Raw genomic sequence first — 10,024 nt, 5'->3', positions numbered from 1 at the left:
GCCCAAGTGTCTAAAGAAAAGTGAGATTATATAATGTCAATGGATGGAGAGATGAAGGGTTTTATTTAACTGTCCAAGGGGAACTAGAGGCCTGGATCATACGAACAGCCATATTCAATCAGACCAGTGGTCCATCTAGCCCAGCATTCCATCTTCGGATCGGAGGCTAATCAGAAGAAAGGGAAAAGGTCATTAATGCCGTGGCTGATGTAATGAACCAGCTATCTTGCAATTCGTTCCATTATGGAAGAAAGACAGAGACGTGAGAGCAAATGCCCTTGGTTTTACACTAACAGTCTTGTCACCCTTTTGTTTAGCTGGAGCCAGTCGCCATCATTCTGCTGCGTACTGGGGTCACTTAAACTCATCCCCAGCTGCCTACATCTCATGGGGAACAATGCAGGTAATTACCACAGGATCATGCAGGCACTGGCTTCGGGGCTGGGGTGGTGGCTCAGCTGACCTCCTCCAGTCACCAACTTCTCTGTGGGAACTCAGGGCCCTCCTGAGTCCCATCGGTGGCTTTGGGAAAGGTCCGGGCCACCCAAGAGATCTCTGTCAGGAGCATTTTCCCTCTCCTCCTGGCCAGTCAAGCAGCAGAACAGGTTCCTGAATCTAGCTCCTAGGGTCTGAGGTGACTGGTTTCTGCCACCATCCCGAACTTGCTGAATGGCCCGTGAGACACTGACACGGACAGAGGAATCCGGATCTTGCTGCAGGCCACTGAGAGCTGAGACAGAGAGAGGAAGCTCAGGTCAAAACACATATCGTATTAGCATGCCCTAGCACCTGCACCATGGGCCTCTGTATCTTCCACAGGGGCGGCTCTATGTTTTTTGCCACCCCAAGCACGGCAGTCAGGCGGCCTTTGGTGGCATGCCTGCGGGTGGTCCGCTGGTCACGCGGATTCAGCGGCGTTTCTGTCGGTGATCTGCCGGTCCCGCGCCTTCAGCGTACCTGCCGCCGAATTGCCGCCGAAGCTGCGGGACCGGCGGTCCTCCCGCAGGCATGCCGCCGAAGGCTGCCTGACTGCCGCCCTCACGGCGACCGGCACGCCGCCCCCCCGAGGCTTGCCGTCCCAGGTACGCACTTGCTGCGCTGGTGCCTGGAGCCGCCCCTGATCTTCCACAGCAACTAACTCCTCCCAGATGCTCTGGACCCACCAGGGCTATCAGTGTCATCGCCAGCTGATAACCGCTTAAGTCCTCAGGGACATCTGCCCTTGGCAGCACCATCTTCCACTGCATTCTGGGGCATCCACCTCCTTAGCACCATCTCCCTGACACATGCCAGGGCCTCTCACCCTGCCTGGCATTTACTTTCTCCTGGTAAAACCTTCTGGCACCTGGAGATGGAAGTGATGCCTGACATCAGAGAAAACAAAGCTGGGACTGATGTCCAGGCTCTCTCAACAGCTACCTCTGGCCACGTCTAAATTGAACTCAATGCAGCAGCATGGCAGGGGAGTTGCACTTTTCCTAGACTGGTTCACAAGTGGGAGGGATAGCTCAGTGGTTCGAGCATTGGCCTGCTAAACCCAGGGTTGTGAGTTCAATCCTTGAGGAGGCCATTTAGGGAACTGGGGTTTAACAAACAAACACTATCTGGGGATTGGCCCTGCTTTGAGCAGGGGGTTGGATTAGGTGATCTCCTGAGGTCCCTTCCAACCCTGATATTCTACAAGGAGCATGAGCTCTCCTTCCACATGCAAACACAGCCATGTGGCAACTACTTACACTGAAGTATCAGCTCCTTCTCTTGCCTGACCATGGCGGGCTCTGAGCTTTGAACAGTGCAACCTGGAACGTACAATGGAAATGAATCTTGCAGGAGTTTTCACCTACCCTGGGGCTACCTTTTAAAAAATGTCAGTCTTTCCAACAAGCAAAACAGCTTTCAAGTGGTCCCTGGGATAATCAGACAAGTCCACAAGCTCCAAGACAAAGAAGCTCATGTCTTGGAAGATACAGAGAGCCTGATTGCCAATGGCTATGGTATTGCTGCAGTCCCACAGGGATTCCAGTCGGTGGAGCTGGAGGGTAGGGTTGTAATTTGCTCCAGGCCTTTTGATATAATCCCCAGCCCAACTGCCTCAAGGGCAGGAAATCTAGACATTAGGATCCCAGGGGGTTAATTCTTGCTGCTAGTGCCCTCCAAGCAGAACACGGGACAACCTCTCAGATAGAAGTTGCTTAAGAAAAGTCGTGGTTACCGATAAAGATGGCTGCTGCCCGTCGTATTGGAGCCTGGGGGCTTTGGAGGTGATCCAGACATTGGAGCAAGATGTCAGATACGCTCTTGAGCTTCTGCACCTAGGAATAGAAACCAAAGAAGCTTCTTGTTGCTGGGGCCGCAGGGTGAGGAGAAGAGAGATTTCATCTCCAGGTAGCTGCTTGGCTTGGAGGGGTGGGAAGAATGCAGCTCCCATCTCCATGTATCCTGGGGGCGACCATCTACATGCCAGGGAGTCATTAAATGACCATTTCAAAGTGTCACCAGACACATTGCTGGTGTCTGAGCTGCTGGCACTGCAGGGCTGGAGCCTGGCACTAGAGAACACTGAAGCCTGGTTGTATGGGCTTCATCTGGGGAGGACATTAGAGAGGGTGCAGAGCATAGGAAATACGGTGCAGAAGTGGCCAATGGGCTGGGGTAAGGTGAAAAATGGGGACATCCAGTTTCCTGCAGGATTCGGAAGGCATTTTTGCCATCAACTGATTCTTTATGTTGTGAGCTTTCACCTCCGTACTGAACTCCTGGCCAGGTCTGGCTGTTCAGATCTGACAGGCACTGGGAGGAGTGGGGGAGCTGGGTGCTTCTAAGAGGAAGCCAGAGTGCAGTATGCTAGTACTAGACATGCAATCAGAGCAGTGAGTGAGGGAACACGTTTCCGGTCCCACATCTAGAAGCAGCACTCACGAGAAGCCGATTGTTCACTTACAGAGTGCTGGCAGATCTTGTCCACCACCCGGGGATGGGTGTGCCAAGCCTTCTTGCTGTTAATCTGCTTAGGACAAGACCATCCCAGGAGCTGAAAACACCCAGCCAAGGCTTTCTGACACCTCTGCAACACAAGATGGGACAAGGAGAGTTTGCATCATGAGAAGAGCTGGAATCTGTGGTCACTCTGCAGTGAAAAGCCAGCTGAAATGATCAATGAGGGAAAGGAATGTGGGGGTCACATGGTATCCTGCTGACCCTTGGTGTCTCTTTGTTCCTATTAGTGGAGGTTCCTGGCGTTTGATCTTAGGAAGTGGCTGCTGGGAGCGATAAAACATCTCCACTTGTGTGTCCATTGAAGGCCAGGGAACTTGCTTGGGTAAGCGGGTAGGGCTGAGATTTTTCACTTTTGGGAGGCGGCTCTGGAGACAGATCTAGCAGGAGAGCTGGAGCAGTCAGGGCCTGCTGCACCAGGGAGCACATGGCAGCGGGACTCACCTTGCCCACGTCAGGGTCCTCGTCCTGTAAGTGAAGGAGCAGTGGGACCAGGCTGCGGGTCACTTCCTCCTGCAGCAGGGGCTTCTGCCTCCTCTTCACCGTGTTAAGCAACTCTGTAAAGAGCATGATGGCAGCAGAGCGCACCTGGGGTCTCACCTGTGATGGACACACAACCATGAGGGGATCTCACCGAGGGAGCTTCACACTCTCCTTACAGGGTGAGCTCGGCACAATGCAAACCACAGATAGGGGCCAGTCTGACTAATAACTCCATGGTCTGCCCACCAAGAGGGCACCCATTTGCAGAAAGGTTTGGGTGAAGGGGCAGACAACACAGGTTAGGACAGTGGTTCCTAAATTTCCCTGGAGGCCTCCTGTAAGTGCTGACTCCATCCACAGTGAAGGGCTCTTTGGAGGGTTTCTTTAATGGGTTCAACACTTTCATCGTTTCATAGCATTTAAGGGTCATTCATTCATCTAGACTCCAAAGCACAGGACATTACATTTCACCCCATGACCACTACATTGAGCATGTTAACTTGAGTTAGATTAAAGCAGATCAGTCCTCAGGAGACCAAACGGTTGCATGCCACAAACAGAGAACACGAGAGACCAAGGTGTCACCAATGCCTGAGGCCCAGGCAATGGCTCGGAACTGATCAGGTCAGATATGCCACCACTACGACTCCAGAGTCACAACACTGCCTGGCTGGGGATGGGCAGGTCAAGAGATCCTGACTTACAGCATCGAATAAGGGGATTAGCTTCCTGGCCACGCTGGTGAGCTCACTCCCATCCAGGCTCTGCAGAAGGTTCTGAACAGCTGAGATGGCCTCCAGAATACTCCCATCATCCAACTCATCCGAACCCCAAAGGATGGCAGGCAGCAGGGCCTTGACTTGTTCCACCTACACACACACACATGGGGGGGCTCATCAGATCTCCCAGCCCTCCAGTGAGTACACGCCACAGTGCCAGGGCTGTGTTTATTCTACCCCGTGGCACCAAGTCAGAGAGAAGCTCCGTCTCCACAGTCGGAGGCGTGGTGCTTTAGAATCGATGGGGATGCCTGACGAGGCAATCAGTGAATCCTAACCCTGTCCCGGGTCGTTCTGGTGTAGGGTGGGCAAAGCTGTGGTTTGCTTCGGGGCTTTTCTCTCTTTTCTACGTGCTATTAATTATTATTATAGCAGATGCTGGCAGCAATCTCCATAGTTAAGGCTGGTACACAGTTTCCATTCTAGTTGCTCCTTTTGATACGCTCCTAAAAACATTCCCTTTTTGGATGGAAATGTTCCATGCTGTCTCCCCAGTCAATTGTGATTTTTTCCTGGGGTGATTGCGTCTCTGAGCTGTAGGGCAGTTTTCCACTTACAAACAAACAAACGAAAACTTCTAGCCACCTTCTTTTCCCATGCAGACAATCCCCCAAAGGGTGAAACTTGGGGAAAAAATCAAACCTGGCCCATGGGGAGTCCTAGGTGAGAGCTGAACCCTCTGCAAAGTTTGAGAAACTTGGACCTGATAGTGCAAGGCATTGAAGTATCATTTGGGGGCAGGGTCACAAACACTCTTTAAGAGAGTGCTCTGCCTCTCTCAGGGCCAGAGACTTTGGGGCCAGCCAGCTCCATGCATTAATCAGATGCAGCGGAGGAGGAGAGAACTATTTTGGGCTGTCAGGAAGGAAGGGGAAGCAGGAGCAGGGGGTAGTGGCTCCTAGAGTACCCTGGGAGGGAAGGCAGGGGGAATCTGATGGGGGAAAAGGGCCTCCAGGGAGGAAGCCTTGGCAAGCAGTCCTCCCCCAAGAGAACAAAGTACCCCGCAGAGCCTAGGGGCAAAAAGCTTGCAGAAGGGATGCCCAGGAAGGGGGCCAAAGTTAAGTTTTCTTATGTTTACTAAGGACAGGGTGGAACCTTTGTTGAGTGAGCTCAGAAGAGGAGATGTGGTAATGGCAGAAGATCCTGTTTCTGATTTTTAGTCCGTTGGACACTGTCAGGTTTGATTCTGAGGGTTTTATCTTTGGCCTTCAAAGGCTTGTTTGTCTTAATAAATGAGCCTGAATAAGGGTGTTATTGAACGAGGTATTTGTGAAGTCAAGCCGAGGAGGGGAAAACTGAGGCAGAGCTGCAATGTTGGGTCTTGCCACTGGAGGGGGCGATGAGACAGGGCCCTGTGTGCTCGCTAAGGTCTTTAGACCAATCAAGGTCTTCCTTTGTGACAGCACCAGGAATGGTCTCTCCAAGAAGGAACAGGAATGCTGCTGGGGTAATTTGCATGGGGGAGAATTAGGGTTACCATATCTGAACTTTCAAAGAGAGGATACTCCATTGGGGGGGGTAGCCCTGCCCCCTAGCCACTCCCTCCCACTTCCCGCCCCCTGACAGCCCCCCCAGAACCCCCGACCCATCTAACCCCCCGTGCTCCCTGTCCCTGACTGTCCCAACCCCTCTCCACACCCCTGCCCCCCTGACAGCCCCCCCGAACTCCCGACCCATCCAAACCCCCCCCGCTCCCTGTCCCCTGACTGCCCCCCTTCTCCAACTCCCTGGCCCCCTTACCGTGCCACTCGGCTTAGAGCAGGTGTCTGGCTCCGCGCCCCAAGGAGCGCCCCACCCCGCCCGAGTGCTGCCGAGCGGCGTGCTGTGGCTGTGGAGGAGGGGGGGAGGTGGGGGAGGGGCTCTGGCCGCCGCTGCCAGCCCCACCGCCGCGTTCCCTCATAGGCGCACAGCCCCGCCCCCCAGCGCTGCCAGGCGGCGTGCTAAGGCTGCAGGGGATTGGGGGAGCTGGGAAGGGGCTTTGGCTGCCGAGACCCCAATGCGAGCGGCACTCGGCCACCCTGTCAGCCGCTTTTCGGTCGATAAATAGCCGACTGGGGGGAAATCCCGGACATTTTTAGATTTTTAGAAATCCCCCCCGGACGGCTATTTAAAGAGCGAAAAGCCGGACATGTCCGGGGAAACCCGGACGTGTGGTAGCCCTAGGAGAATGATAACGTCCACCTGAAATCCAAGCAGTAAAATCCCATCTAAAATACTCTCCGAGGAAAGATCTGCATTGAGGGGCCGTTGTGATCCCCGTTCCTGCTGGGGAAATGGAGGCACCGAGAGGGTCAGCAAGCCAGCAGCAGAGGTGGGCTCAGAACACTGTGCCTCACTGCCTGCCCAGAACTCAGTCCACTGGGTCACAGCCACCTCGTCGTTTTACAGTTAACCAAGCCTGGGCTCTCACCTTCCCTGGTTGGGTTGCCAGGATGCCGAGTCCTCTTAGACCAAGTGAACGGAAAACTGGGCTGGGGTGTTTTGTCCACTCCTCGAGACGGTCCAAAGTGTCTGGATGTGGGAGCTTCTTGGCCTCTTCGTAACGCAGAAGCTGAAAACAACACAGAGCGAATCAGCAGCAGGTGCTTACTGGAAAACTTTGTGTGTCGGTTCTGTGGAGAGGCATCATAACCTCCATGTTGTACCGTCCATTGCTATACATCAGCCCCACTTTGTGTGTGACACCCAGTCCTCCCACTGACTTCCTGGCCATTAGCACTAGACTCAGCCAGAGGCGTTAGCAGAGCTGCTCTACCCTTCAGGAGAACATGTAGGGCAACAAAATGTTCAGTGACCATTTGTATGGCGGACTCTTGTGCATCTGGGGGTTTGCCAAGAGCAGCCGAACCCCTCGTGGTGACCCTGTGAAGCAGAACAAGCCACTCTGAGATAACGCGAAAGCTGGGACTGAGAAATCAAACCCCTGAGTTGAAATCCTGACCCCACTGAAGTCAGTGGAAGTTTTGCCATTGATCTCAATGGGCCCAGGATTGGACTCCTGGTGAGGAGAGAATTAAACCCCATCCCTTAATGAGTTAGATGAGGAGACAATCCCTGAAAACTGTCAATAGGAACTAGCCAGACAGAACCCGTGGAAATGGGGAGGACAACCTAGCGATGGACTATAGAGCCACCTCATTCCTGGTGATGTGCCTCTAACTAACCCATCCAATAGAGAAGGTTAAAGATTGCTCACCACATTCAGAGCTAATGATCCTGCATCTGGGGGAGCTTTTACCATGATCCTCTCTCCTCCATACCCACTCTCAATGCCCCTCTTTGCTTTTCCTTAGTGACTTCGCAGGGAGGAACCTTTCATGGACCTGCAGAAAGGCTGATGCCGACAGGAGACCCAGCTGCCCTTCGGGAGAGTCCAGGCTGATGCTGTTCTACAGAACCTTAGTTTCTTGGATATTCCCATCAGGCTCCTGATTACAACTTTGGAGCAACCAATGATCCCCTAAAGGATCCATCTCAGATTTTACACGGAGCGTGCTGGGACAGGACTGGGGCAGCCTAGTCAGTGCTGCATGGACACCTGGCAATGTGGACATGACCAATAAAGCTCATCGTTTATGTAGCGCAATAATGAGTCTCAAAGGCTTGATTTGAGGAGTTGCTCACTAATCTAGGACACAAGACCGAATTACTCTCATCAGCTAATGAAACTTACTTCTACAAAGAAGGCCATCATGGTCAGCCTGTGTTTCTTATCACCTCTGTCGAGGAGTGGGATCACTAGGTCCAGCAGCATCCTTGTGGTCTCAGGGCAAGCATAGTGCACCATGGCTCTGTGACACAAAGCAGAAATACCTTTGTTAGTAAGGGAAGAAGCACGTTCTGCAACAAGGGGGTGAGGGGTCAGCTTGGGGCCACATGGCAGCCCAGAAGTGAAGAATGTTTCATTCTGGAATTGCCCCCACTAGCAGGACTGACTGCATGGAAAATGCTTGTGTATTACCTGGCCAGCAGGCTCACCCCACGGAGGTGATCTTGGGGGCTTTGTAGGAGGATCCAGCCTTGCTCCTTCTCCATAACAGTCAGCTCGGAACGGCAGCCAACACAGAGAAGCAGCATCTTTATAGCCTCCACTGCAGAGCTAGATTCAAACAACACACCAGCGTGACTGAGTGCCAGGAGCCCCCTCATGGTAGGTCTGTCAGGGAGTGACGGATTCACTTGTGTGTGGAAAGACACACCAATGGTTTAAATAGAGCTTAGGAAGGCACAGGTTCGTGACTGGGGTTCCTAGGCACTATAGTAATACAATTTAGTAATATGAAGAAAGAGAAAGAGTTCTGAGCAAATCCTACAGACAATTGCACATCAGCACTAGGGCATGTCAATGTCACAGAACAGGAGAACTTCAGCCCTTTAGTGTCGGACCCACATTCCTTTGACACACTGGCAAATTGGCTCCTACTAATTTCTCCCCATAGCTGCTGGGATAGTCTTTCTACTTCCTCTGCAGTGCATTGGTCGGTATGTCATTTACCACTGAGAGACACCCTTGCAACCTAAGCCCTGCCTGCTAACTCCCTCAGAATTAGAGAGTTATGGAAAACCTGCAGGGGCCACATGAGAGCTGGAGAAGAGAACTATGACTTCTCTATGACTGTCCATGTAATTAGACCGTTGACTTTCCAGTAGGCGCAGTACCTGGTGTGGAGGCTCTGCCGGCTGCTTTCCCTTCCAGAGACTTTATCCCCTGTTATGCTCTGTCCCAGGCTGAAATGGATTTCGACAAGAAGAGCCATTAGCAGCTGAGGATAGAGGCGGGTTGTGGCATCTCTGGACTTGCTCACCGAGATCATCTCATAGAGGGCGCATGTGGCCTGAAGAGGGAACAAGACAGACACAAGCTTACTTGGAAATCCTACTCCCTCCTGCATCAGTTCTCAGGACTTCCTGCTTATGTGCTATGAAACTCCCCTGATTCATAGAGAAACAAACCGAGTTAAACTGCCCTGAGCAGCAGGGCGGGGGAAGCCGGGCACTGGCAGGTTGAAGGCTTTGCCTTGTGGAGTCTGGTGACACTAGGCTGCATTGCCACACAGGGGACCTAGCTTTGATTTCGGATCTCGCAGAGCTTCCTGACCTGCAGGGGCTGCAGACACAGCATGCTTGGGGTGGGGGTAATGCCTCATGGGACTAAGAATGGGAGAGAATAAATTAATGAAGAGAAGAGTGGCTCTTTCATCAGCTTCCTCGGCATCTTTCTTCTCCCTCATTTGGACTTCCACCGTCATTCTTTCATGCTTGCATTGTTTCTTGGCTTCCAAGTGCCTCAGAGGGGCCTTTTCTTCTGCATCTGGGGTATAGGGGGGCTGAGACCCTGCTTTTTGGACAAAGTCCATGAGCAAATCTCTCAGTTCGTGTTCTGCGGCTTTCTTCTTAACAGATAGCCCCCTTTCTTTACATACTTTTTCAAGTTTTTTTGAGTCAAGACTCTCATAGGATTGTGATTCACCCATTGTAACTCATCTTTAACCCTTAAAACTCTCCATATCAAATTTAAACTTTAAATAGTGTTGGGTTATGATCTTTAAGCCCAATTGACCTGTGGCATGTGACTCCTGTGCTGACTACGCCAATTGTCACGCTCTCTGGAGTGGTTCACAACTGTGAGTGCCAATCTTAGATCAGACTGTCATAAAACAGGGCAGGCACCCCAAACTAGTAGTATATTCTATAATTGGATTTCACAAAGCCAGTAAGAATTGTGCATTCCTGGATTACAGTACCAGTTTTACCAAGGACAGTCTTAC

General features: G+C 52.2%; 2 long non-coding RNA genes across 2 annotated transcripts; both read right to left on the bottom strand.

Annotated features, from left to right (window-relative positions):
* Window positions 1-135: 135 nt before the first annotated feature.
* Window positions 136-2,305, bottom strand: LOC135980161 (uncharacterized). Its single transcript, XR_010597362.1, has 3 exons — window positions 2,213-2,305; window positions 1,737-1,799; window positions 136-730 (listed from the first exon to the last, which is right to left on the bottom strand). It is a non-coding gene; the product is annotated as an uncharacterized LOC135980161 (long non-coding RNA).
* A 62-nt stretch (window positions 2,306-2,367) lies between these two features.
* On the bottom strand, window positions 2,368-4,283 carry LOC135980160 (uncharacterized). The gene is made up of 3 exons (XR_010597361.1): window positions 4,182-4,283; window positions 3,439-3,594; window positions 2,368-3,064 (listed from the first exon to the last, which is right to left on the bottom strand). It is a non-coding gene; the product is annotated as an uncharacterized LOC135980160 (long non-coding RNA).
* Between the last annotated feature and the right edge of the window lie 5,741 nt (window positions 4,284-10,024).

The sequence above is a fragment of the Chrysemys picta genome, unplaced genomic scaffold (assembly GCF_011386835.1).
Source record: "Chrysemys picta bellii isolate R12L10 unplaced genomic scaffold, ASM1138683v2 scaf2027, whole genome shotgun sequence".
Lineage (NCBI taxonomy): Eukaryota > Metazoa > Chordata > Testudines > Emydidae > Chrysemys > Chrysemys picta.
Note: the sequence above shows the minus strand (reverse complement) of the source record. Positions and strands in the feature narration are given on the sequence as shown.